This window comes from Plutella xylostella, chromosome 21 (assembly GCF_932276165.1).
Source record: "Plutella xylostella chromosome 21, ilPluXylo3.1, whole genome shotgun sequence".
Lineage (NCBI taxonomy): Eukaryota > Metazoa > Arthropoda > Insecta > Lepidoptera > Plutellidae > Plutella > Plutella xylostella.
The window spans coordinates 6,765,588-6,792,924 of record NC_064001.1 but is presented as its reverse complement, the minus strand read 5'-3'; the positions used below and the strand labels follow the sequence as shown (position 1 = coordinate 6,792,924).

At 37.3% G+C, this 27,337-nt stretch overlaps 1 protein-coding gene across 6 annotated transcripts in view; it reads right to left on the bottom strand.

Moving 5' to 3' along the window:
* The window catches only part of LOC105393727 (furin-like protease 2), a 173,804-nt gene that overhangs the window by 50,406 nt on the left and 96,061 nt on the right, over nucleotides 1-27,337 (bottom strand). For 3 of the 6 annotated variants that reach the window (XM_048628528.1, XM_048628529.1, XM_048628530.1), the window contains one exon: nucleotides 22,684-22,737. The exons of the other annotated variants lie outside the window; for them this stretch is intronic. The gene's annotated coding sequence lies outside the window, so the exon portion shown is untranslated. The remainder of the gene's footprint in view (nucleotides 1-22,683; nucleotides 22,738-27,337) is intronic. 6 annotated transcript variants of the gene reach the window in all.

Below are 27,337 nucleotides of genomic sequence, written 5' to 3'. Positions count from 1 at the left end.
GTTAAGTAAAGTTTTTATTACAATTTTACTGCGAATACATAAACCTGCCACTGTCTCTCTGAATGTCAAAGTTTATTACATGTCAGTTCAAAAGATTAACAACGAGAAATTAATTTTATTTTTAATATTTTAAAACAAAAACCGACTTCAAAAAACACTAAAAAGTAAGAAATAATTAAAGGTTTACACCAATTTTGTATGACAGTACAAATATACCTACCTAAGCAGGAACTGTTCTTTTTTATGTTGGTGCGATGACAAAGTAATCTGAGGAAATATGGCACCAACTTCAAAAAAGAACAGTTCCTGCTTAGGTATATTTGTACTGTCATATATAATTGGTGTATGTAAACCTTAAATTATTTCTTACTTTTTAGTGTTTTTTGAAGTCGGTTTTTGTTTTAAAATATTAAAAATAAAATTAATTTCTCGTTGTTAATCTTTTGAACTGACATGTAATAAACTTTGACATTCAGAGAGGTAGGTTTTTTATTTTTTTTAAATTATTATTTTATTTTATTGTTTTTAGTTCATTTGCGATAATTGTCAATCAAAAGTAAGATGCAAATGATACCAACAAGTCCTACTAGTCAATACGAATCATTCAAGCCTAAACACGAGGTAGTTGCTATATACCGTTGAGGAGTTCCCTTGACTGACTTCCGTTTCCATCATCAGGTCAGCTCAAGGTCACCATCATATTTTTTTTTGTTATGAGAACTATATTTCCCTTGACTGACTTCCGTTTCCATCATCAGGTCAGCTCAAGGTCACCATCATATTTTTTTTTGTTATGAGAACTATAACGTTTTAATTTCATTAGAATCGGTTAATAGGTGCCCAAAATGGAAATTCATACCCTGTTTTTACCCCTTTACCCCCCTTGGGGATGGAATAAAATTCTGAAAAAAAATGGGACCACCCCTGAGCTCAACCCAATACATCAAAAAATAATTTTGAAAATCGGTCCATAAATGGCGGAGTAAAGGGTGAACATACATTAAAAAAAACATACAGACAAATTGAGAACCTCCTCCTTTTTTCGAAGTCGGTTAAAAATAAATCGCTACAAATCTTGCTCTTATCCTTTTAATTTATGATTCAGCTTTGCCACACGCCGCCGCCAATTCTTCAACATCAATACTGAAACTTTATTCCCAGCATTGAAACAACGAAATGATATTTCACCCTCATTCCTAAGCAAATAATAATAAAAAGAATACAAAGCTATAAGCACTTGAAGCGACGATTCTTGGGAACACTGGAAAGAGATGAAGTGCTCATTGATGCTTCTTTCTTTGTTGTAGCGATTATCTAACAACTATGTGCCGGGGTCATTGGTTTGACCGGTAAACATCAAGTAAGAAATAAAAAGAACCTATATGAGTTGATTATTTTAGTATGAATATGATTGTGAGGTGCCAATTACTATGAAATCATAAAAATAAAAAATAATATTTAAAAAAGAAACACTTAAACCGTGGCTCAAATTTAAAGAAGTCATCATATGGATTTATTTCCACTTTAAAGAAATGGAATTTTTTTAGCCATGATTAAAAAAAACTCATCCATCCTCTTACCATTTTACCAGTGTTCCCAGTTTTAGAAGCGGGGAAAGGTAAACATCTTTACAGATTTTATTTCACATCGTTATAAAAGGATTTCTCGAATACGATCTTTGCGCTCCGGTTTTATATCTATTGTTTTAGGAAGATTATGATTTGAGGTAAACGAGAATACGTCGCAGACGTCGCCGCGAATAAAACGCGACAAAAGGTAAGAGGTTATGAAGATTTCGGGAATTTTATTTAAAAAAAATACAGATTGTGTAGAAGTAGCTTGAGTTCTCATAGTTTACTTTAAGGTAAGTAGCGCATCGTATTTAGGTTCTCTATTTGTTGAGTAGCCTTTAGTTCACTAACGAAACACTTTTATTATTATTTATTATTCAGGTGTTTTTGCATTAGCAAGTAAAAGCCATAGAAAAATTTACGGCTCATAACTACAGCGAAAAACTAAGTTCGAATGGAAGTCGTAAAAAGAGTTCTACTTTAAATGTCATATAAACGGAATAAAAAAACTGTGGCAGTTGAAATATTGTAGATTAAAATAGTTTTAAGACTGTGAAAGTATTTTTAATTCCATTAAAAGTATTTCCTAATTGTAGTTTTTTATTATTCTCTAACACGGCATAGGCGTAGCAAAATGCTACGTCGTAGCGCTACGAGGTTCGTAGCAATTACTACGGGATCTTGTAGCGAAAATTTACATAGAAAAGCATTACAATCTAAGGCATCATCTAAATGAAAACTAAACATATCCAGTATGAAAAACACTTGAGCAACATTTTTAAATAGCTACGAATAGCTATAAAAGCCAAGCTAATTTATAAAAAGCAATTTTTCGCCAACAACGCGCCCTCGAGACGACGAGGGCCCTTGATCCGCGGGCCGAGTGCTGCTCGCGCGGACAATGTACGGAGGGGACAAGACAAGAGGGCAACTTATTACCTACAAACTTATTTCAAACGTCGCGTGACAAGTATGGGAAGAATGCGGCAATGTTTATTGGTTTCAAGACTTTCAAGCTTTTGGAACTTGAATTCATGTGGGCAACTATGTATATGTTTATATTTGTGTTACAGGGGATAAGAGGGACCTTACTTCTTATTACTCACAAACGTATTTAAACGGGCGGCAAGTATGGGAAGAAAACGGCTCGTTTATAGGTTTCACTTGGGAATTATCTTTAGAAGTGAAGCTGTGAAATGAACAGACGGGTATTGCTTTTCATTGTTTGTTGGCGGGGTGAATCTAGAGTGGTTTAGATATATGTACCTACATGTTGTGCAATATTAATTTATCAACAATAAATCCAAGCTACAAGTTTAAAACACGAAACGTACGATTAACCAATATCCGAGGGAAGTAAATCAAACTGCCAAATAGCTGGCATTACTAACAGCAAACAACACGAACACACATTTCAGATTAAAAAAGCGTATGGAATATGCATGCATGCATACGATGGAAAAGTCATTACAAGTTTGAAGGTGTAATTACTGTGAACGCGAGCCATGCAAGCTTTGTAGGGGCTGTTACTGGGTCTCGTTGCATATATGCACATGATACGGATTCTAATGATATTTGCTAAATAGCATGTAAGTTATTTTTGAATCCTAAGCACTGTGTGGTGCGATCAACTTATCTTCTCTTTGAATTCGTCATAAAAGGTAAAAAGTATGATTGATTACATTTAAGCTGAATACTTACAAAATGTTCATAACAGTAACATTAACTTATAGAAAAAGTTACGTAATTTTACATTCTTTTGCAATTTCCTTGAGTAGCAATAACTAAATTTAAATGTTCAAACAGATCAGATTTACTTATTAAGTACTTGATTGAAAAAATATATTTAGAAAATAGTTATGATCGGATAGCATCTAGTATTTAAAGTAAATTCCACACTTACAAAATAAAAGGACATGAAAATATACGTTAAATTATCAATTGGATCAAACAACAAAGTATACCATTTAAACTGCTGCATATTTACCGACAGGAGCAGTGCGGTTATACAGAAACAATGTTTATTGCTCACTCAATAAAGATTGAATTAGCTTACAGCGATCGCGTGGTAGCGTGTTTATGGCTTTTCAATTCTACCTAACAATTTATTTATTTACATATAGGTACCTAAATTGATATAGGTATTCGATTAAATTTTAAATTGCGTTTTTGTAGTATGTTATGTATGATAAATAAAGTATATCCAAAAAATATTAAGCCTATAGTCAGCGCATTTCCACGAATTACATTTTAGTAATTTTTATCAAATATGTATTTGTGACCAATGAAAAATAATGCCATAATATACCTAACTAACATAACACCGAGACTAGCCACATATTATGTGTTACTAATCAATAAATACAATCTCGTCAATTCGTTCATTTCTCTCATCGAGTTGCGTGCTAGTTTGTCATCACTAGTAGCGCACACGAGCGATGCCGGATCATTAGTGTGTGAAATTAGATCGGAGCCGCCCGCACCTGCATCTACCTACGTGGCGACAGAATGCTCTGTCAATATAATTAACTATTCTACTGTAAAACGGAATGAACTGCAGCTATTTACAACACCTGATGTATGTGTTTTGCCTCTATATAGGTATGTATTATTAATGTATGATGATGCATTGAAGAGAAAAGTTAAAAATAAATTGCCCGCATTGAACTGACATTAGGAGATATATGAACATTGGAACATACTTCATGCTTGAAGCAAAGCAATGATAATATAAACGTCAGGCTGAGATTACCAATATAATTTTAAAAGCAGATAAATCCAGCCTATTGGATTTGCCGTCTTTGGATAAAAAGACGGCAAATCCAATATCATTCAGTTTGGCATTATCGAAAATATTGTTAGTAAAAGTCCAGAGTAATGTCGAAGAAATGAGGAAGGGATAATGGCAAATCCTATCGGTTTACCTTGCTAACAGGAAGCCGGCAGGAATTCACTGCAAATTGGACACTAGGAACCTTGTTACCTAACTTACTTTCGAACCTATTCTTAAGGCAATTTTCTCTTTAGCACCCGGCTAAATATAAAATTTGGGTATACATACCTAACAAACATTTTATTTACTCGCACTAACAAAAACCGCTCACTCAGCGAGCGCTTTCAGGCCTACAACAATAAAAGCGTATACGAACTAAATTTTCCGAAAGCGATTCACGTTCGCGCTCGAATCGGCTGCTGTGTAATGTATGCAAAACGAGCTAATAAAACCGACTCGTTGCTACCGTCGTAAATTCGAGAACAGTTGACATTTATCCAAAGTTACATCCGTTACAATAACAGTCAGTGTAACGATATCCGCGCGCTAGACGCTCGCCCATTTGTTCCAGTCCGGAGTCGCTGCGCGCCGCTCGGCGAGCGCTGTGCCATCGCTAATGTAATGGAAAACTTTACACAAACACGTAGCTCGCGACGCTCCGTGGATTTGGCGCCCCCCCCCCCCCCCCGCGCTGGCCCGGGCCGGCGCAAGCTCTAATTAAAATTCACAATTCGCAAACTGCAACTAAAAATATTTACTTCCGCCTTAATCATGTTTACCTGTACAAGCGTGTTAGTTAAGAATTCATGCAACTATTTAATGAGCGCTCTTCATCTTGGCTCAGCTGTGTATTAGCGATTCACGGTTGCTATCTGTTCATGGCAGGCGTGAATAAACAGTAATTTCTCAAGCACGGTTCACTAATCAACGCTACACTCGCGCTCAACGGATTACTCGCTCTTCTAGCGGGGAGATCAAACAAGATATCTATTAATGAGACATTCTTATGTCTTAATTGAAGGGGATAAGAAGTATATTCGTTTGCAGTGCTAGAGTTGTGCGGTGGAATACTCTAATATCAATATTAGATGTCTCGTTCCACGCAGACGCTCAGAAAATTGGGTCCCTTGTGATCATCTTCCGTGGCATTGCATTATAATTTGCTACAGACATGACAGCGTCGTCGTATACGGTTTATAATATGTACATATTAACAAAATGCATTCATCAAATTATGAAAATAGTCTCGTATATATAATTTAAGTCGGTATAACTTTTTCTTTAGATATGTATTTTGCAGTAAACTACATCTGTTTTATATACGAAAAATATTAAAGCACTACAAGTCTGTAGACTCGAAGAGGCAGCGTCAATGTAAATTTACAAGATTTTCCAGACCGTCAGGTGTATAAGATTGATGGTTGCCCCGCAACCCTCCCCTTTTTGTCACGTGGATTCAGTTTTATATGCGTTCCAGTAACGTAACGTGCGAAAGGAAATAAGAAAGTTATCGGCGTCTAAATCCTGGTCACACGGGACCGCTCAGCCCCTAATAGATATAAAATCCTCTTCGTATAATTCAATTTGGGAATGGGCTGAGGATTTATGTGAGGGTACCGTCTCATCAGGGAGGTACGATGTCGCTGCCATGTCACAGAGTTGCGGTGGTGACCGGCCGCCCCGCCGCCGCCGCCGCCGACAGAATTGTGGCCCGGGAGGAAGACTCGGTTGGGAATGTCCGTTGTCTGTTTGCAGATAAATAATTGCGGCCTAATGTTTTGTACATATTTACTGTAACAGTTTTGTTATGTTCTATATATGAGAGTTTTAACAACTGTTTTCTCTTTTCTCAACGAAGATTTGTTTTATCGATTAAATGATAAAAAGCGACTGTGTGACTTTGGTTTTGAACTACGCGTTTGTGGTCAATGACATTTCAATTATCACATATTCAGAGGCATCCTTCCGCGTTTGCAATCGCAAATAATTGATATGGCAAATTTCAGCAACAGCAATGGCCGTCGATAATACACAGCCAAATCAAATAGCGCAGTCGGTAGGATTGATCATTTCATCAAATTTGCGGTTGATAGTAATGAGAACCTCTGCGGACTACAACATTTTCGTTTTGCTTTGCTATCCAGAAACATGCAATTACTCGCAGGGTAAATTATTTGCGACGCAAATTGAACTATACACATACCTACTTAGAGATAGTTAGCTAACAAAAACCAGCTACCTAATATATGCTCAAACTTGCAAAAATACGTGACAAGCCAGGACACAGCTTTATCTTTTCCACAAAACCACGCAAGGACATGTATCATAAAACACGTAGCTACCCAATTCTCGTCAGTATCACGCTGCGAAGTTGGCAACAAGAGCGGCGGCGTCTCGCGGTTGCACTATTCCTCCAACTTGATAAACTATCTGCCAGCAACCAATGAACCCTAGAGCCAAGAAACAAGGTTGAAAGTTGTGACGTGAGTGGCTCTGTTTGGTTTACGGGAAGGAAACAAGCTGACTGCATGCAGGCTGAGTCGATGTGTGTGGTCGAATCTTCTACTTAGCAAAACATTTCAGGCTACGAGAATGTATGTGCGGAATATTGTCTTTGTTATGTAAAATTGTGGTAGAAAAATAAACTCTGATGACTTTTTATTTTTGCCGTTTCTTTTAGTGTATCTTTTACCGAAATTTCAATTATCAATCATCATTAATACAACATTGTTATCAATTTAATTGCATATCTAGTAATAATTGAACTGAAGTAAGAAATAACTGGACGATGCCCACTCGTAATCCAATTTATATTTCGGTGCACGTATTCCGTCCAGTGGGTGTAACATGTCACAAAAAGGCAAGTATTTCTCATTTCGCCGGCTGATCAAAAAACAACAGAAAAAAGCCGTGTGCCCCTTGATCTCCTCTGGACAAAGGAATATTATTTCAATCAGGCATCTGTCACAATGTACGACATTTTTCGTCCGCGTGCCATTTCGACCTACTGAGTAAGCAATTTTATTGGTAATTTCGATGTTGTTTTTACAATACAAAATATGTTAGCGGATATTTAGGAGCGTCCAGTGAAGAATGCCTAAACATTCTTTCTTGTTTTTGGGAAATTCCCGTTTAGAATTTGTTTATGGTATGTGTTGTCCTTTGCGAATACATCACAGCGGCACTTTGTGAACTTTTTAGGGTTTTATATGAAATACCGTAAACAGTTTATGGAAGTTATTTTAGCTAATGATAAAATTGTATTTATTTTTGTTAAAAAAAATCATCCCGAATCAATGCTTACATTTAATTAAGAATAATGTACCTACGTATCAAAAATCATTTTCACACATAGGTACTTATTTACATTCAGTTGAAATATAACAGTGGTCTGCTATAATACCTCCTTCACTTAGCACAGCATCGCCCCGGTACTCCATTTAACGCTGTTAGATTTCAAAATGGAATATTGCAACGTCACCGGCACTCGCTAGCTCCTACATATGACTATTACAAATGCACTCGGAAACTAAAATACCCCATTAAGGAATGCTCCAGAAGAGGTGACAATTTAATCAACCTCGAGCTAGGAAGTGCCACGGGTGTTACGGTTAAGATGCAGTAACTTATGTTTAGAATTTTCTGAATATTCAAATTTTATTTAAATATTTTTGTTATACATATGAATATATCGTTTTCTCCGAGTGATGTAGGAATTAATTATTACTAAAAAAAGTCCGGCGCACTTTTGGATAAAAAATACCTATACTTAACAATAATAACGGCGTCGGTCTCACAACGAAACACACTTTGCAAACTTTGAAAAACTTTAGACAAACCTACGCACGGAGCATAACTCGTGAAACTATTTAGTTGGTCTCCAAGACACACTATACTAAATACTCTTCATAATCACCTTGATCATCATCAGCCTGTAATCGTTCAATGCTGGACATAGGCCTCTCCCAAGGAGCGCCACAAGTGTGTACAACACCTGTCTAAGGTCGTCGGTCTTGTGAATATTCTTGCTTAAATGTAATGCCACATCCAGCACGGAACACAGCTCTGAAATGTGAATATGAGTGTGTCGCAGCCACTCAACAAATGTCCCACATTCAATGCTCCCCTTAATGTATTACTTCTCGACTGCCCCAAACTAAGGGGATGGGGCATTGTCTTGCATAACTAAAGAGTTAGTCATATCATATATGTGACTGTACTTTATGAAGATACTTAATTATAACGTGGAAATAAGTCACTATTAGACCTTCTCATGATATTTTTATTGTATTGTTGTATTAGTTTAAGATTAAGGCGTTCTTGAGAAGAAACCTAAATCAAGTGACCATTATTTTATGAACATGACGAAAAGTTCAATCATAAACTACAAAGCTCAGTATTTTTTTATGTGCTGAAGTCAGGAAGGAAGCATTTATTATAATTCTACTGTCTGTATACCTTAAAGTTATAATTCTATAATATTTTGGTTATTATTTTACTTAAAAAAATGGTGACTATATTGTTTACTAACATAGGCTAAGGACACATTGTAAAGATTTGATAATCTGAAAATAAATTGATTTATTATAAGATAGAGATGTCAGACTAATTAGCGATTTAGGATTTCCTAGAATTAAGTACGCTACAATATTTAGGTCTTATGATACTAGGAACTATTAAGTAAATCATAAAAGTTCCCAGTATTTATTTATACCAGGAAACAAATTAATTTTACCTAAATCTGACGAGCTGTATGAACACTATGAACCGGGATGTTTTCAACATGTGAGTGACTTGACTACTAGGAAATTATCCTTTGGGACCGCCATATACAACCATAAGAATGCCTTCTATTCTTGTTCAGCCACCGTGACGCTAACCTAATACTACAAACTTATATGAAACTGTTACTTCCCACTTTCCACTCAGGGCCTCTCGGACTCTCCAGACAATTGTCAGAACAAACTTTGACACCTCCTAACTTTTCATATCTTTTGTTCTCACATATTCGCTAGTAAGTAGTTGGCGAAAAATTCACATTTATTTTATATTATTCTGTTCTCTTTTGTATCGTAACTGCTTTTATTGTTCAAACTGTCAAAAGTACATATTCGCTTGTAAATGGAATTTCTGTGGTAAATATCAGGTAAATGTGGCGAATTTTATCAATAATTATGATTAAGGGCAGAGGTCAGTGTAACCGACAGCTTTAGTTATCTGAAGGTGTGTGCGATTATACCTATTAGGTATATTGACCTGTTTTCGATTGACATCATTGACTAATTTCACCCTTTACTTAAACCACATTTTATTTGTTAGACCCATTGGTTTAATGGCGACGTTTTCCGGTTTGGTTATCAATACTCGGAACACATCGTGATAACTGTAGACATAACTAGAAATATCAATAACTGTCTGTAACATATTATATTATAGCACTTATTCCTAGAAACTTTTAAAAATCGTTTCCGATCCTATTTTAACGCATTATAATGGTTGTATGTATTTTAAACATCATATTAAATTGACGTGTACGTATTGTACTAAAAAGCTTTAATAACTGGAAATCTGTAAAATAGTGATTTGTGTTAAATATTTTACTCGATAAATAAAGTTAATATTTTTTTATTCATGTTACACTGTTATTTTATTAATGCATTTGGTTACCTGATTCCTATTAATTATATTACAAATGCGCAAGTAGCACTATAAAGATTAATACAATTGTTACTCATACCAATGACGATAGCATTTAACCATATTATATCCAACACACACGCACTCACGCCTTGTACTAATGTACACCCTTGCGGGGTAGGCAGAGGTGCATTGCTGCACCCACTTTTCGCCAGAGTGTTATGTTAGTCCCAATGTAATAGGGGGCGGGCCTATTGCCATTTTACGGGCACATCCAAGACGACCGAATGGGGCGTAGTGGTTAGTGACCCTGACTACTGAGCCGATGGTCCCGGGTTCGATTCCCGGCTGGGGCAGATATTTGTTTAAACACAGATATTTGTTCTCTACATCCAAAGACCTAAAATACAATCACACTGACCACTTAAAATCCAATAGGTACAGTCAGTTCCATTAATACAAACGAATTGATAGCAATACCTAATTAACCTGTCAGTCCCTCTAATTGATGCCCCCTGACAATTGTCCAGTGTCACGTATATCGCTGCTTCGCCGATTTATTTACAGCACGAGTGCCGGCGCGGCGGCTTGATGCTGTGATGTATTGCCAATTAGAACCAATGATTTTTCATTAGCTAAATGGTATTTTTATTCTACTATTTTATTTTTTTGAATTAAATTTTACAATTTAAAATAAATTGGCCTTTTTCCATACTCTTACATCCCGCCCTCCCAAAGTGTCTAGTAAGCTATTTTCTTTATTTAAGGTCTCCTAGAGTAAAGTGGAGATGTTGTAAGTTTCCCGTCCCCTCATGTACTGGCGGCAGTAGTGCGGAGGTACAACACGGCTCTTGTCTCTCACGCGCCCTCGAGAGCTACTCCAGTGAGCTGCCACGTCGAGTCGTCGCCACCTACACTACATAATCTTGACGGGAAAATGCTAGCTAGGTGCAACAATAAAGAGATCTTTTTTTAGACTGCACTTTTTGGATTTTATGTAAGAAATATTTTTTCTTTCTACATATGATTAAAAAGATGTACAGAACCCTCACTCGTTGAGAGATGAGCAAAGATTAAAAATCATAAAAAATGAGTTTAATATATGGACGGTATTCCTTTGAAGTAGCTCTTCAGCTCCGGCGGGCGACGGTCGAGTCCCACATCGCTCTTATCAATAGAGCGTAAATAATTTCCTTCGTAGTTCAACGCTCATATCTAATACATCGCCGATCCCGTGCCAACTTAAACGATCTCGCGATCGGAAATTGCAATACTCATGTGTCACAGCGAGGTTGCAAAGCGCTCGTATTGGCGCGGAATGCATTCGCTCACCAGCTACGCCCGACCCCTCACCGCGCGCCACCACCTTTGATTCGAGCCTGTTAAAACTCTACCCCCGAGGCCACTTCTGATTGGACGTTTGCTACAATTCGCCCTGGAAACGAACGGTACGTCAAACCGTCGAGTAGGCTGGCCGTTTAATATTTCGATAGTAACTTGTTGTCGATACGAAAGCGTCAATTTCGTCCTCCGGTTCAATTCGTTTCACATTGTGTCAATTTTGGTGAGCTTTGGCGCCTATTCCAATATCTCATAGAATCTATATCATAGACTTGGTGTCAGTAAATGTCACACGTTTCACTTGTACTACATACGAGTAGAAGCCCACTAATATTTCTGCGTACACACAATGCGGCGAATTCCGGCATCATTGCACATGTAGGTAAATTTTACGTCTTCGTCATCGACCGACCCTAGTGTGTACACAAGATAAAGATCACTACACATATATAATATACCTAAGCCCACCCGTTACCTGTCAGTTCAAAGAGCCTCATCGGGGCTTTAGAACAAAGGTCTGACAGCACATTATCAGCAGATACACGTCGCCGTATCGCGTGCGGAGTAACTCCAGATTGAGTGACGTTCGGGCGAAGTACAGTCGCGCACGGGCCGTCGCTCCGGCAGTAGTTAATCGTGTTAACTTTGCTACAGCGTGTTCAAGTGACAATTATCTCGGTGACTGTCCTGCATCGACATGGAGAAGCTTGCGAGTGTCAAATGTAGCTCATGCACGGAGCGGTGACAGCGACACGCGTTAAATCACTCGTCCGTTAAATTGTACGTGGCCTATGGTTTCGCAATTGCATTGGAACTGAAAGGATAAAGCTGCTGCTTATACCTACTGGTACATGCTGCTATGCATTGCTATTTATTTGAGCCTATCTTATTTCCATACGAATATGCATTTTAACGAAAAATGCTACTATAATTAATGCTAATATAAATATAATATGACTCCTGAAACTGATCTTCACCATCAATGCCCATGTAGATAGATAAATAATCAACGTAAGTATACCTTCTTGCAAGTAGCAATAGAAAAAAGGAAAATTCTCTAACATTATTAAGACACATCACATAACAGACTTCTTTTATCACATCACACGCATTCCCAAGTTTATAAATAGCTTAGTCGCTTCATCTTCTATTATGTTATGAGTTACGACATAATGTGTGTGACGTAAGCTCCCGGGGGCCTGAACGCCCGCATATATTGCCATCTCCCGACATATCTCCGTTATCAATTTGTATATTTGATGTGACAGCACAAATTAAGATAATCTAGTTCGAGACGTGCAGATATTATTTGATCTCTACAATTATTAACACATGAACTTTGTTAAGCTACACAGCTTACGTCAATTAAAATTGGAAAATAATAGTTCATAACTTTAATGAGAAGAGAACAATACGTTGAAATCTGATAATGTTTACAGCGTGTACATCTCATTAGACAAACAGCGGGGGAATCCGTGTAATTTTATCTTTGCCCATGGAGTATACATTTGTAAATTAACAAGTTTAATACACATTAAGCAGATTTACCACCGGCTGAGAATAAACAACCGAACGCCGGCGTGCAGGCACTGGCTCGGCCGAGAAATATCATCATAACGTATTTGGGAAACTCGCCCCAAATTTGTAGTATGAAATTCATTAAACTCTAACATGAATTTTCGTACAGACATTAACTGTATAACTGGAAGGAACCGCAATTAAAAGTTAGCTACGAGAATATACGCCAACGTTTTGATTTAAAGTTTGCGGTTGGGCATGCCCGCATTCGTCGAGTTTTGCGCTTTGCTAAAATCTCAATTTCATTGTCAAATGTACGCGGGACGGGAGCTGGCGGGACCTCCAGGCGGAGACAATCAACGCAAATTAATAAGCAATCCTAATCCACAATCTGCAATCCGAATTTGAATTTTGAAACTTATGGTACGCACTAACCTATTGCCGGTATTCAAACTTAGAAGTTATTAATTTCCGCTATTAAGCGACTTGTACTTAGATACAGTACTCGTACAGTAGACGTATCTGATCTGCAAGAGACGTGGAGTGGTTTATTTACCAACAATTAATTAGTCGTCTACGGATTTAGTTGTTTTAGCAAAGTTAGTGTTTGCTCGTGCAATTCATTATATTATTACGAATGAGAATGTGATAAGCAGAATTATAACAATATAAGATTCTTTCAAATCATGTGATTATACAGTAGTAATAAAAATACACAGTATTTTGTAAAGGCAGGTATGATGGATGTTAATTTAAATGTTTCGCACGTAATACAAAATGTAGTCTTCCCAAAATAATACAGTGCAATTAATTAACAAAAAGCTGCAACAATAAATCAGTATCCCCGAGTTTATTTTAAACACTAAATGTTTGTTTAATTAATTACGTCTGCGGACGCGGTTTTCTGAAAATGGTATCGGTGTTTGTGAACTGCGAGGCTTCAAGCTGCAGGTGTTCATTTGAGTAATTACCAAGCCTCATTCGTTCATTGCTATAATTACGCGTAATAAGATAAAAAAACAAAAAAAACACACACACCTTGTACTAATGTACTCCCTTGCGGGGTAGGCAGAGGTGCATTGCTGCACGCACTTTTCGCCAAAGTGTTATGTTAGTCCCAATCAATGTAATAGGGGGTGGGCCTATTGCCATTGCGTAATAAGATAAGTTTTATAGTAAAACGGGTTTGGTATAGAACTGAATAAACTTCACAAGTGGTATACAAACAATCGTTAGTACCATATGACGATGTGATCAACCACTACGTCCTCGGCCTTGTCCATCCATCCTCAAGAGTATATAAAATAATATTTATAACTCATATTATTTATTTATTTAGTAAATATATATATTATATATAATATTTAACGCCGTCAATATAATATTACTTTAGAATACACAACTACATAATTATATTCTGCGACGGCCGCGAATAAACATAAACGTAGGTATAATGCACTGATGAAACTGTAAGAATCATTGGTTAAAAACTTTGAACCACATTTTCGCTTTGTTTTCCTCTGGTATTGCACAATAAGATAAATTCCAGCCCATGTGGCCAGAGTTACTTGTCGTCGTATAAATTGTTGGTGAAAAGTATAAACCTCGCGCTGTGCGACACTTGAGCAATACTGAGTGCACCTTTTATTTCATTGAACGAATTTAAAGGGGCGATATTATTTATTACACAAATATATAAAAACGTGTACAAATCTTAATGGTAAAAGCCTTTTCTTTCAGTAAACCCACAGGTTGTAAAGCAAAAACTGATATGAGGTGTACAAAAAATAAAAATATATATTGCTATGTCACTAAATAACTAGGACTAAAATTTAAATTATGATAAGTACGTACATACCTACATACGAATAAAAGAAAATTCACTACACAAACTACAAATTCTAGTAGTATTTATACGTTATGTTGGTAAAATTCGTCTATAAAATACTGGTATATTTTTAAAAATTAAGCGCAATGGCATCTCTAACTCTATTTGTGAAACAGATTTTTAATTGTGTCTGATTGCACGGGATTCCACAGGTTAATAGTTCTTAAAACTCCAACTTAAAGAGCATTCACCACGAGATAATTTGTAAGTTGGCCCATGAGTTTGAAACTCATCACGTCTAGGCACCCACGACGTAGGGCTCCCTGAAATATGTAGGTTCACTTCATTACTTGTAAAAGCGTATAACTAGCGTTGAACACTCGCAATATTGCACGAGTCACGGAATGCACCAACTTCTCTTAATCAGAGTTCGTGTAGGGTGTCTGCAAAATACGGTTTTAATAGGGATTTTTTTTTGTATTTCTTAGTTTTCAAGGCTTTGTAGGGAATGTTGTTTTTACTACACTTTAAAAAACACAGGTAGGTACAGGTGACGGGCATTTGACTGATTAAATGATGATTCAATATACATATATAAGTATCTATGATACTTATTCATGAAGAATTGTACTAACTAACCTAAATAACCATTACATATTTATCTGTGAATTTCACAGACCGAAACCAACGCCGACACGAATAAAAATTATCTAATAAAACCGGCCAAGTGCGAGTCGGGCTCGCGCACAAAGGGTTCCGTAGCAGCAAATATAATTTACAGTTAAATCAACCTATCTCAAAAACTATAAGAGATACTTTGATCAAACCAAAAATCGTTGAAAGAGTTAATTAGCATGCATCACCTCTATTTTTTTTTAGAATTTTATACCCCGTAGTTATAAAAATAGAGGGGGGGGGACATACTTTTTACGACTTTGAGAGCTGATATCTCAAAAACCGTTCACTTTAAGAAAAATGTTTTTTAGAAAACTTTATATCATTTTAAAAGACCTTTCCATTGATACCCCACACGGGTATGTACATCGAAAAAAAAAAATTCATCCCTCAGTTACATGTATGGGGGGGGCCCCACCCCCAATTCTTTTTTTTACTATTTAGTGTCATATTTTTGTAGCGGTTCATACAACACATATTCCCATCAAATTTCATCACTGTAGTACTTATAGTTTCCGAGTAAATCGGCTGTGACAGACGGACAGACGGACAGACGGACATGACGAAACTATAAGGGTTCCGTTTTTGCCATTTTGGCTACGGAACCCTAAAAACTAAGAACCTTTTTTACCAGCCTTCAATATGTTCTGTTACACTTGCAATTTGTCCTGTAAAACTGTGTCGTATGGTCACCGTCGCTATATGAGTATTCGCCATAGGCTACGTTTCGGATTAAACAGGGTGTCAAGAGCGAACTTAGTAAAGTCTAATACGTAATATAGAGCGGAAACCCTGCTCTCTATACTCAGGTTTAAGTTATGTCTTCTGAATAGAGAATGTCGCAGGCAATGAAATAGCTTATGTACACCATGTCTTTCCCTTCAGCTTTCATAAAGTAAACCTGCAAAATTCTTAATAATATGCATATAACCTTGCAAGTCTACGGTTGAGATTTAGAATTTATAGGGTTTGAATGGTGACGCATAGAGTATAGTGGAACATAAAATGGACGTTGCATCGTCGCGTTCGTGGAGTTTGTATTTTGTGTATAATGTCTGCCTCTGTGGTCTAGTGGTAGAAGCTTCGCTTCATGACCCAGAGGTCCCGGGTTCGATTCCCGGGTGGGACCATCAATTTGTGTTTCTAAATTGTGGTTCTAAGTTTGGTTAGGACATAGAAGGCTGATCACCTGATGTCCGAAACAGTGTAACGATCCATGCTGTCGGATGGGCATGTAAAGCAGTCGGTCCTGCGCCTAGCTCTCTCCAGTCGTGTCGGTCAATCCGTCCCATTGGGTTATGAGAGTGATGGAACAGAGAGTGCTCCTGTGTACTGCGCACACACTTGGGCACTATAATCTACTCCTGCGTAGATGGCTGATCTCAATTGAGATTGGCCGCCGTGGTCGAAATTCGGCTAGGAGGACATTATTATAATGTAAAAAAACCGTATGAGAAGATAATAAGGTTTAGGTGTTCTAAGAATATAGGGCTTAGCTTGTGAATCAGAAGTAATTTTTTTCCAACACTTTTGAACAAGTTCACGTTATTTTAGACCCCCGCCCGTTCTGTTCTACGGTGTGTTTTAGCTTACCAACAGTTAGGTATGTGTGTTGACCAATTGTAATCGGGATTATAACCGTGATGGGTCAAACACAATTTTTACAATACAACACAGTGAAAAGATAACTTATGGCAAGATTTTATACAGAACAAATGAAATCCCCGCCACCTGCAGTTCCGTAACAGAAAACGAGACAAGAAAAGTGGAGAAATATTCGGAAGAGTGGTGAAATATTTCGCTCAGTCGTCCAACATTAATTACTGGGCGGCGCACAAAAGCGGGAAAGTACAGAGTTTCTCAAAGAACAACTTCAGGCGCGGGAGTGCACGGCGAGTTCTGTGCACGCGCTCCGCAGGTCTACTGTAAGGATGTCGACACTATTCTAGACATCCGGCTGACACTAATGTTAAAAAATAATATTTCAAAAGTTTTTACTAATCCTAATCCTAACTTCCTAACTAATATTATAAATGCGAAAGTAACTGTGTCTGTCTGTCTGTCTGTCTGTCTGTTACTCTTTCACGCCAAAACTACTGAACGGATTTGAATGAAATTTTGTATACATACGGTCTAGACCCTGGGAAAGAACATAGGCTACTTTTTATCCCGGAATTCCCACGGGAAAACTTTTTAAGGCGAAGCGAAGCGCGCGGAAACAGCTAGTAAAATATATTTTTAACATGAACCTGAACGTTTACGATGTAAAATATAATTAGGTTCTTATAAAGTATTAGGTATTAGACAGAAATTATAATTTAATTGTCAGTAAGTACGTTTAGTATGGTTATCTATTTATTATTCAAGTTGTTGAAACGAGACTAAAAACACAATCAAACGAGACATCAACATTTCATTGTTCATTTGTTAACTTAATTTGTGTATATTACATTAGCGTTGAAAACCGTGAACCTGTCGACAGGAACATAAACCCTAGTTATTCCTCTATTAAGGTACATAGTTGACAGAGCTACTTATGGGGATTATAAATGTTCAACCATTAGCAGGGAGGAAGGTAGTAATGTAACAATAACAGTAAATTATGCACTGGGACATACGATAGAGAGGAGATTAATATCGCAACTATGAATCAATTGAATGTCAAGTTATGAATTTATGTTGTAAGATCTCTGTGCTATATATTTAATTAAAACCGAAGTTGCTGTACTAAATACTTAGGTCCCATCGCTGTGGCCATACAGACTGGATAGATAGAATTTCTATGTCTAGATAAACGGAAAAAATCCTCTCTGTCTACATTTTCGGGAAGCAACTTAACAATTTCTCGGTACAGGTATTTATCCGCTGACGAGCCATCCCACATAGCTGAAGTGCCAGAATGTACAGAGCCTTCAAAGTTTTCTTTTCCGAGAACGGATAGTGATTCTATTCTCATTCGTTGCGACTTCGAAGGCGGCTATTTAATAGCTCAATTTATTTAGCGAAGTAGCAAGTTGTATCTTGCAAATAAAACTCGTCAAAACGCTGCTAGTTTAATTGTTTTTACGATTCAGTTTCACAAAGCGTCCGCATTACTTATTTAACAGCATACAGCTCTGAGTAGCAACTATATTCTGAACCAACTCCGCTTTTGTTTAAATAACAAACTAGTACGGACAAACTTATATTCAAATGCACGTAAAACTTACTGTTCGTTTTACCGTAATAACAAAGCACAACAAAGCAATGTCACTCGCATTTAAGGAATGTCAAAAAGTTTTAATTACTGAAATTACAAACATCGCCATCGGTCGCCCAAAGGATCGTGAAAAGAACTAGAAATTCTGCCAGGGTTTTTTTTTACTGATAACAATTTTCATTAACAAGATAGGCGGAGGCAGACTAGGGTTGTCACAATTTTGTGAAGTTGGACGTCAAACAGTTGGACAGAGCGATAGCATCTCGTCCTCTGTCTATGGCTCACGGGGCTCGGGGGGGTTATCGCGAGGAATGACGCCGAATATCAGCTTTTAATTAATAGCGCTCACAGTCAGTGCTGCCGACACCGGCCCGGTACTCAGAGAACCCTACATCAATTTTATTCAGCGCAAAATTATTCAGGCGACACTCGACGTGTTTCCATTATAGTTTTAAATTTTAACTTTGTAACAATTAACGGAAGTTTTATTTTCAACTTGATTAAAATAAAAATAAAACGTTCGCGTCGTTCGAGAAAAGTTTTAATTATCTTTCGTTAGACAGTCATGTTAATTTCTTTCGCCATCGAGCTGGAACAATAAAATTGATAATTTCTTGGAAACTCCATTAATTAATTTTTCCCTGTGACTTTGACTAATACTTCACTGCTAGGCACCACTTGCAGTAATCGTTGAGTAGCTATCATGGTTATGTTTATGCCCTTACTTGACGTTCAGAAAAGTAAGTTTGTAAAGACCGCCGAATTTGGTCCAACAAAAGGTTTAGTACGCATTGGTTGACTACGGTTAGTAAATTAATATACATATTATCTGAGTGAGGCTATTGCCATCAGATGGGCAGCAATGGCCGTAATGTGACAGTGACAGTCATCCGTCGAGTAGATTAATTTATTAGCGGCGCCGGATTGCGGGGAGAATTGAATTAATCACTCTTGTGTCTATCGAATACGGTCCGTTAGTAGTTCTGTGGATCTCGGCCTCACAATCAGATATCACATGTGTATGTTAAGGAAGTGGAGATGAGATAGTTTACGTCATTAGCGTGATTGTAGCTTACAGTGTCGTCTGTCTAATCATGGCGATATGCTTGTCCCGTGTACACTCCACAAATGATAACGGATATGAGAGTACGCAGTAAGAGTTGAATAATATTTAATTAATCGTAAGAAAATGTATATGGAAACTCTATTGATTTTAAATTCTCAAGTATCTTTCAACTTTAAATCTTGTTGTTTTTTTTTACTCGGGGTGGTAATCGCTATAATCTGCTGAACCCTTAGGTATATTTTTAATTTAGTTTTGTAAATTTCTAGGATAAAATCACATCAGCCAGTGGGAAAGGCTAGTATCGTATAGCAGAGCCTTTCTTAAAGGTTATCTCTCACTACTCAATTTAAGTGGGCTCGTAATGTCATTAACAGAGTGGTGAAACTCGAGGGAAAAATTTTACCGACCCACAGCCATAAACGGGGCACTTTACGCCCCATAAAAATAAAGTCATCTTTTGTGTCATAAAAAGAGGCTTTCTTAATAATGTTTTAAGGTCTCAAACGTCCTTTTTATCAATAAATAAATAAGTAGGACTCTCTCAACGAGGTGATCCGTAAATAAATTATTAACAGTGTACCAACATATGGATTCAGAAAAATGCATGAATTAAATTTCTATTATAAAATGTTTTTTTATTTTACAAATACCAGATTCATAACACATACTACCTATCCGGGACGTACCTATTTACTTAAGAAATCCTGATTACGTATCCATCAAAATACAATTGTTATTACGAACTTTTGTATAGAAGCCTGTCCGCCCTGACCACTGGGCCACATTCGGCCAGTAAGTCACGTAATTGGCCGGAAATGGAACGGGCGCGGGCGGGATTACGTTCGATCACGTCGTTCGTAAACAGTTTAACAGCGATTTTTTTCGTTTTCACACGCCAAGTCGTAAAGACGAGAGCTTTTAAAGAATTTTCGACGCGTTGGCAGTCGGCGGCCGAGTGCAGTTGACACTATACAGCAGAGTCGGGGGTGTCTCGGGGTCTCGGCTTAATGCACGTAAGTTATCATATTTTAATCTAATACTGTATAGTATTTATTTAGTTATTTAGTAGTAGTATTTATTTATTAGTGTTTGCATTAAATATTATATTAAATTCGCATGGTTTACTTGTAATGGTTTAACTCGAATGGAACTCAAAATCCAATAAACCGATTTTAAAATGTATTTCCCCATTATAATATAGACTGCTTTTAATCGCGGAATCCCAATTAATAAATCTAAATACATGCGAATCCCGCCGGGAAAAAGCCGGCTTAATACACGAACACATCTGAACCACCCACGGAGACGCAAACTAAACGCTGAACACAAAAAGCAATTAAACTAAGTCAAGCAGTCAATATCAGCTAACTCTGCAGCAAACTCTCAGTCCTTTGATATGAAACCGAACGATAATCGACAGGCGAACTTGTAACTCGCAAAGTACGTACATATACTGTCGGTAAATAAGTTTCAACTTGATACAGCGCGCCGTATGTTCGCAACGAAGATTTATGCTAATACCGAATACACACTGCATATAGCGATAGACTGCAACTTGCTATGTTGTTTGATATTGTTACATGGCAAATGTTGTTTTCCAATCCAACGCTGTTTGTTACCGACATAAATTACGTTAAGTTTTGGCAAATATATGTGTATAGATAGGTAAGATCAACAGTCAACAGGGTCTAGAGGTTGGGTTACTGACTGGCGTAAGTTTGGCATGTGGCCAAAGCCAGGACACACTGCTGACGGTGCGACTTTTGCAGTTCTCAAATAAAAATATCCCACCAATGCAATGCCATCAATACGCAATGCTTAACCTCTGTAAATATAAGTGATGTTCTTACACATGGAAGGAAGTTCTAACATAAGCGATGCGCAAGGATCGTACAATCTAAATATTGCTTAGTCTAAAAATGTCGTGTAGCAGCCGTCTCGACGGCAGGTGTCGGCAAACATGGCTCGATGTAAGTGCCTCTCAGTGCCAACCGTTTGAGCACAAATACCTAGACGCCATCTGGATACTAGACTCGTGTTTACTCTATAGGCAGCGCCTGCCTAGGTTCGTTTGTATAAGTACAATAAAGGGTGTAAGGTTAGATAGGGGATGACTCAAAGTGTCATTCTGAAAAACTTTTGTTCTACGACAGTCGAAAATTGGCAAAATTAAAATGTATTTGATCACGTGTCTTTACTACACTCGCAGGCAAAGAAAAAGTTCCACCCACTAGGTAAAAGTTTCTATCTCACTGAAGCTGCAATCATCCCACTTCATTGCTCGCACACGCTGAGCTGGTGCCTTTTTGACACTCTGGACAGCAACCTTGTTTCATCATCAACCTTGTTTGTTTGTATTGTATTATTTTCTGTTTTTTTTCATATATATTTTTTGTAGTATTCTTTTCATTTTTGTTTTCTGTTTTTTATTGTTCAGTGTGTCAAATAAATGTTTCTTTATTTCTTTCTTTCTTTCAAATACTAGACAAAAAGTGCTGAGTCGCCTCACACTTTTGAAACACTCTATATGAACGGATTTCAGGTGGCATGTGAAACTTTAAATAGATACGTCGTCGGTGGTTGGTGGAAAACATGTTGACACCGAGACATGCGAATTTGTGGAGACTGCTAGATTAGGAGACGATTATATATTTATACATTAATAAAAATATATCCTAGCACGAATTGCCATTTTCAGTTTTAAAGCAGAGTTTATGAATAATGTAAGTCCTCCATGGTTAGGTCCATACCACATTTCTCTACATATCAGATTTATAAATAATTTGTTATTCAGTTTCCAGAAAGCAAATAATCAGGTGATACATTTTACAACCATCGTACTATTTATCACAAAAATATTATATAAAGCCATTCACTTATATTTATATAATGCCAATTATCGAAAACTGTAACTTTATATTAATTGTTAAACGTTGAAACATGATTATCAATATGCACAGAACAGAAAACACATGGCTATCAGATTTCCATTCACATGACACAGAGATATCATTGCATTGCAACAATACACTCATACCTCGACATTATGTAAAATTCAAACTATAATTTTAATACCTCATCACGTGCACACGTGACCTGGTTCCTACAGCATGCCAGAGCAACCCTTACCTGGGAACAAAAAAAATGGAGATTAGATAAAACAGACAGACCAACTGAAATACATCGACCACACACACTCACACATTGTCGATTCGTGTGGGCGTGCCGCTGTCGTTCCTATCTAGATTTAGCCTCGTTCTGCGGCCATCAGCCACACAACACTGTCGCGGACTTTAAACAATAAACCGTGTCTACAAAACAGCGAGAAGAGCCATGCATCATAGCTTGAACGCGATGTGCCCGCCGAGTGCGAACTGATAATGGCTATGATCTTTTCTGATCATAAGTGATCAGCCGCTTGCCTCTTGTCAAGAAGCGCTTGAAACTCCTGCCCTCCGCTTTACACATTTAGTCTCAGCCTAAATTAATTAACTAATAACTATTGTTTTTATAATAAATAAGTACATAACCCGTTGACATTTGTTACAGTCATCAGACAATAAATAGGTATTTTCTTTAGTTTATGTTAAGAAAAAAATATATTTTTAAGGATGCTAATGACGGTACTTTACGAATGTTAAGTGACATATAGCAACAGCTTTCTTCTAACATGTCAACATTTAGTGTGTGTATGTAACATATACAGTAAACATATTATATGACCCTATACAACAGCAATGATCCGTAAGGAAATGCCATCTAAAACAATCGCCATGATCCGCCTGGACGACGGCACTCTGTTTATGAGTGCATTTGATGTGGGGGCATAAATCTAAGCCGAATCGTGCCAAAACAACACCACCCGAATAACTCCTCCATTCATACCAGTAACGGGTCGAGTATTCCGGCAACCGAAACGATTCATAATCCAGCGTACATAATGATATACCTGTACGGAAAAAGTGTTCCTATGAGTCGACTTACAAGATTGTAGGCTAGCGAAGAAACTTCTCTCAGTTTTAATTGTCAGTGCTAAGTAAAAAAAGTTTAAAGGTGCTCTACCATACCTTTTCGGTTGTCGATAATACTTAGAACTAAGAACTAATTCTTGAAGTCAAAACCAGGATAGATAATTATTGCAAACAATGATTCACGATACTAAAGTTTAAGTCACGGAATATGACATCTAAAATCATGAGCATAAAAGCATAAAACGGAATCGCCCTGTCGATGCCAACCTGCGCTGGATATGTTTCAGATTGTACACAACATCATGTCACGGCAACATAATTCACCGCCCGCTTATGTTGTTCCGAATTAGGATTAGGATTACAGAAGCAAAACATATTCGGTTGGAACCGCGGCAGCCGGAATTTAGGATGCCAAACTTTAAAACCAGGAATAAATACACCTATATGGTACAAGGTGTAGTAGAAGAAAGAGTAGAGACCAAAAAAGTATTTCAAACATACTTTTTGTGTTTTTCGATACCTATTCCAGTACCAACAAACGAAAAAACAATTAGTAGAACGAGCTGCAGGACCGAAGGCACACGCAAAAAAAACCTGTCCTCTTAGAGACATACATAGCGATTCTGAAATTCCTGATGAATTTTGGTACGAGACAAAAATGCAGAGTTATATTCAGCAGAATTTTCTTGCCGGCACTGTTTTTTGTCAGTATTTTTTTTGTGTTAGTGCCTTAAATTATGTAAGTTACATATGAGATAGTAGGTATATATCTACTATACTTACAGTGATTAAAAGTGGAAGAAAGCAATGATTGACAACTTCCGCTAGGAGACGGAATTTGAAGAATAATAAGACGGTGGACAGTGTGCTTGTGCTTTCCTCAACCAAAGCCAAAGACCGGCATAAAAATAGATCAAGTTCCCCAGCCTCATTTATGTTGTATTCGTTAGATCTAGTTTTAATTATAATAAATACTAGTAACTCTTTTAGTAACTCTTTAACACCCAAAAACCTTGTATCCAGAGAAATTGTGGAAAATTTACTTCCAATATTCAACCAACCCGGGCAAACTCAAAACTATTTCATGGCCAATTGAGCGGTGAGCAAAAACCGTTATTAAACGATAACATATTAATAACATTGGAACCGCCATCATTTGAATTATTATCGATGTAAACGATCCGATTTATAACTCAAAACGCGTTGTAATAGCGTTACAATTAAACAAATGTAATTAAACTATTTGCAATCAAAAGTTATTACACCCGAGGGAGTAATTCTGTGCGCGCGAGTAAACAAAATGCAACAGTAACAAAAGTTAGTTTGCATAAACTTATACAGGTGGCTGGTTCTGGTAATAGATACCTATACGTATACAGAAGGATACTATTGTTGTGCTAGATAGTATTATGCTTAACTTTAACTATACTTAACTTAACTTTAAGGACTGAGAGTCAACTCTGTGGGCGAAACATAATAGATTTTTTATTGTGGCTGGCGAAAGGTCCATACAACACGATTATTATCGGCTTAGTATGGACAAGGTGTGAGTGTTTATTATTATTTATTATTTATATTATCGGCTTCTTTTTTTTGATCGGCATATTACTTATCTAATCCGATTTTCGTAGTAATGGTAAGATATTTTTACTAAGTGTGAAATATACATGGTAGCCCCTGCTCACCCTGGGTGAGTGAGTATTGATCCCCAGGCCCACAATATTTAGTTTAATCTTGGATAAATATTTAATTTCTCCTGCGCACTTTTAATGAGGGAAGGTAAAACGTAAAACTAACCCGCAACTTTTAATTATAGAGGCTAAACTCCGCTAAGGAAAGGCTATTAGGGAAACTTTTCCGGATAATGATGATGTGAGGAACGCCTGATGAAAGAATAACTTCCAGGAAATTTAAAAGTTCCTCCGTAGTGCATGGTTAATAATTACGAGAACCGCGGTATTAGCACCCACAAGATGTTTTTTTTTACTAGGAATGGTCATTCGCGGCTTTGTTGCACTACCTACATACAACAAAAATGCAAGGAATCTTTCGACTCCCAGTTTCTGTGACTTATGTCTTGCATCGAAATACGATTGGTTAACAGAAATATTTTCGTCACCATAACTTCCTGACCCCCTCTAGTAAATAGTATTGATAGTAAACTCCATAGAAATCTGTAAAAGATTAATTCCCAGTAATCCGAATAACTGCACTTGAATATCTCAAAATCAGTCAACTCGGAAAATCCGGCGGAAACGTCAAACGGGCCGAGACTCAAGACCAGCAGCGCTCCTTACAAATGGTCCTCCGAGCCGGATATGAAGCAAGGAGCAATGGATGCCTGAGCACTCGGAAATGTGAGACTTGGTGTTTTTGATCGATGCTACTTGTCCGCGGCTCGCATACACCCGAGTACTCGCATCCCGTCGCACTGCGGGCCGGAATGTGTTTGCGACAAACAAGCCACCTCCTAGATATTCGATTTCGGGAAATAGTGCTTTTCCGAGCAAATTGTATGATGTATCGCTGCACCGAATACTTTTGTTTGCAACTTGGTATTCTCGCACGCCCGTAATCTTCATCCGGCTTTGGGTTTCGGAATACATTTTCGTGTTTTGTTCGTGTTTCATGTATATCTGATTCCTGGAACACCATTCAATGTGGGAAATACCTATCCTATAGTTTAAATCCATAAAATGATGACTATGAAATTATAAACATACATATGAAGTTAAGAGAATGTTCGACTTGAAAGCACTAGAGCAACTCTCTCGATATAACCCCTAAGAGGCAGCAGAGACGTTGAGGCGGCAATGCACGTAGGAGACATAAAGCGAAGCCCAGTTTTAGGTAACAAAGCCCGGATAGTTGTGAAGTTCAGTGACAAAGTTACATAAGGAGTCCTGAGTTGAGTTGCTAACTATCGCGCATCGAGCTGCTGCCAACAAAAACGGAATTAGTTAATCAAAGTTCAGCCTTTTTGCTTGTTAAGGCTGTCACTAAAGCTGGAAGAAAATCAGAATCTGTCAAATCTAGTGAGGGGGGGTTGAGGTATGCGGGGCGTTCTACGGACAATGACATGAAATTTTAACATAGTACTCGAAAACATAAAAGTGAAGACATGCCACTTTGTTAAAAATATACTAAGTAGGTAATATTGTTTTGTGATACGAAAATATTTATTTTTATTTGAAAGTATTTTTAATATTTAATAATTAATTATATATAAAGTCGTACCCGTGCCGATATTTATACAGGTTGTTGCAAAAAGGGTTTAATACTATGCCGAAACCTACGTGTGCAGCATGTTATTGATGTTATTTCTAAGCCAGGAAATGAAATCAGAATGTAAAAAAATCGCGAAAATATTATCAGAGTTTAATAGTTCAGGGTGTTGTATTAAACTCTGCCCCCGTGTAATAAAAAAAGTATAGTTAGCCGAAAGGGCGTTACTCAGGCGTCACTCTGAAAAACTTTTATCCTACGTAATTTTTTATATTCATGAAAAAAACGCTTCTTCATATAATTTTTTTTTGGTCACGTGACCTTTTAGTTAGACGACCTGTTTTTTTTTGGTGTTTCAAAAGCAGAACAGTAGTTTGCAGAACTCTGCATATACAGGGTGTCACAAAAGGTTACGTAGCTGGCAAAGGGATATGGGGAGGTCACCAGAAAAATAATAACATGTAAGTACCCCCGCAAGGGAGTACATTAGTACAAGGCGAGAGTGTGTATTTTTTTTTAAGTACTTATGTGTA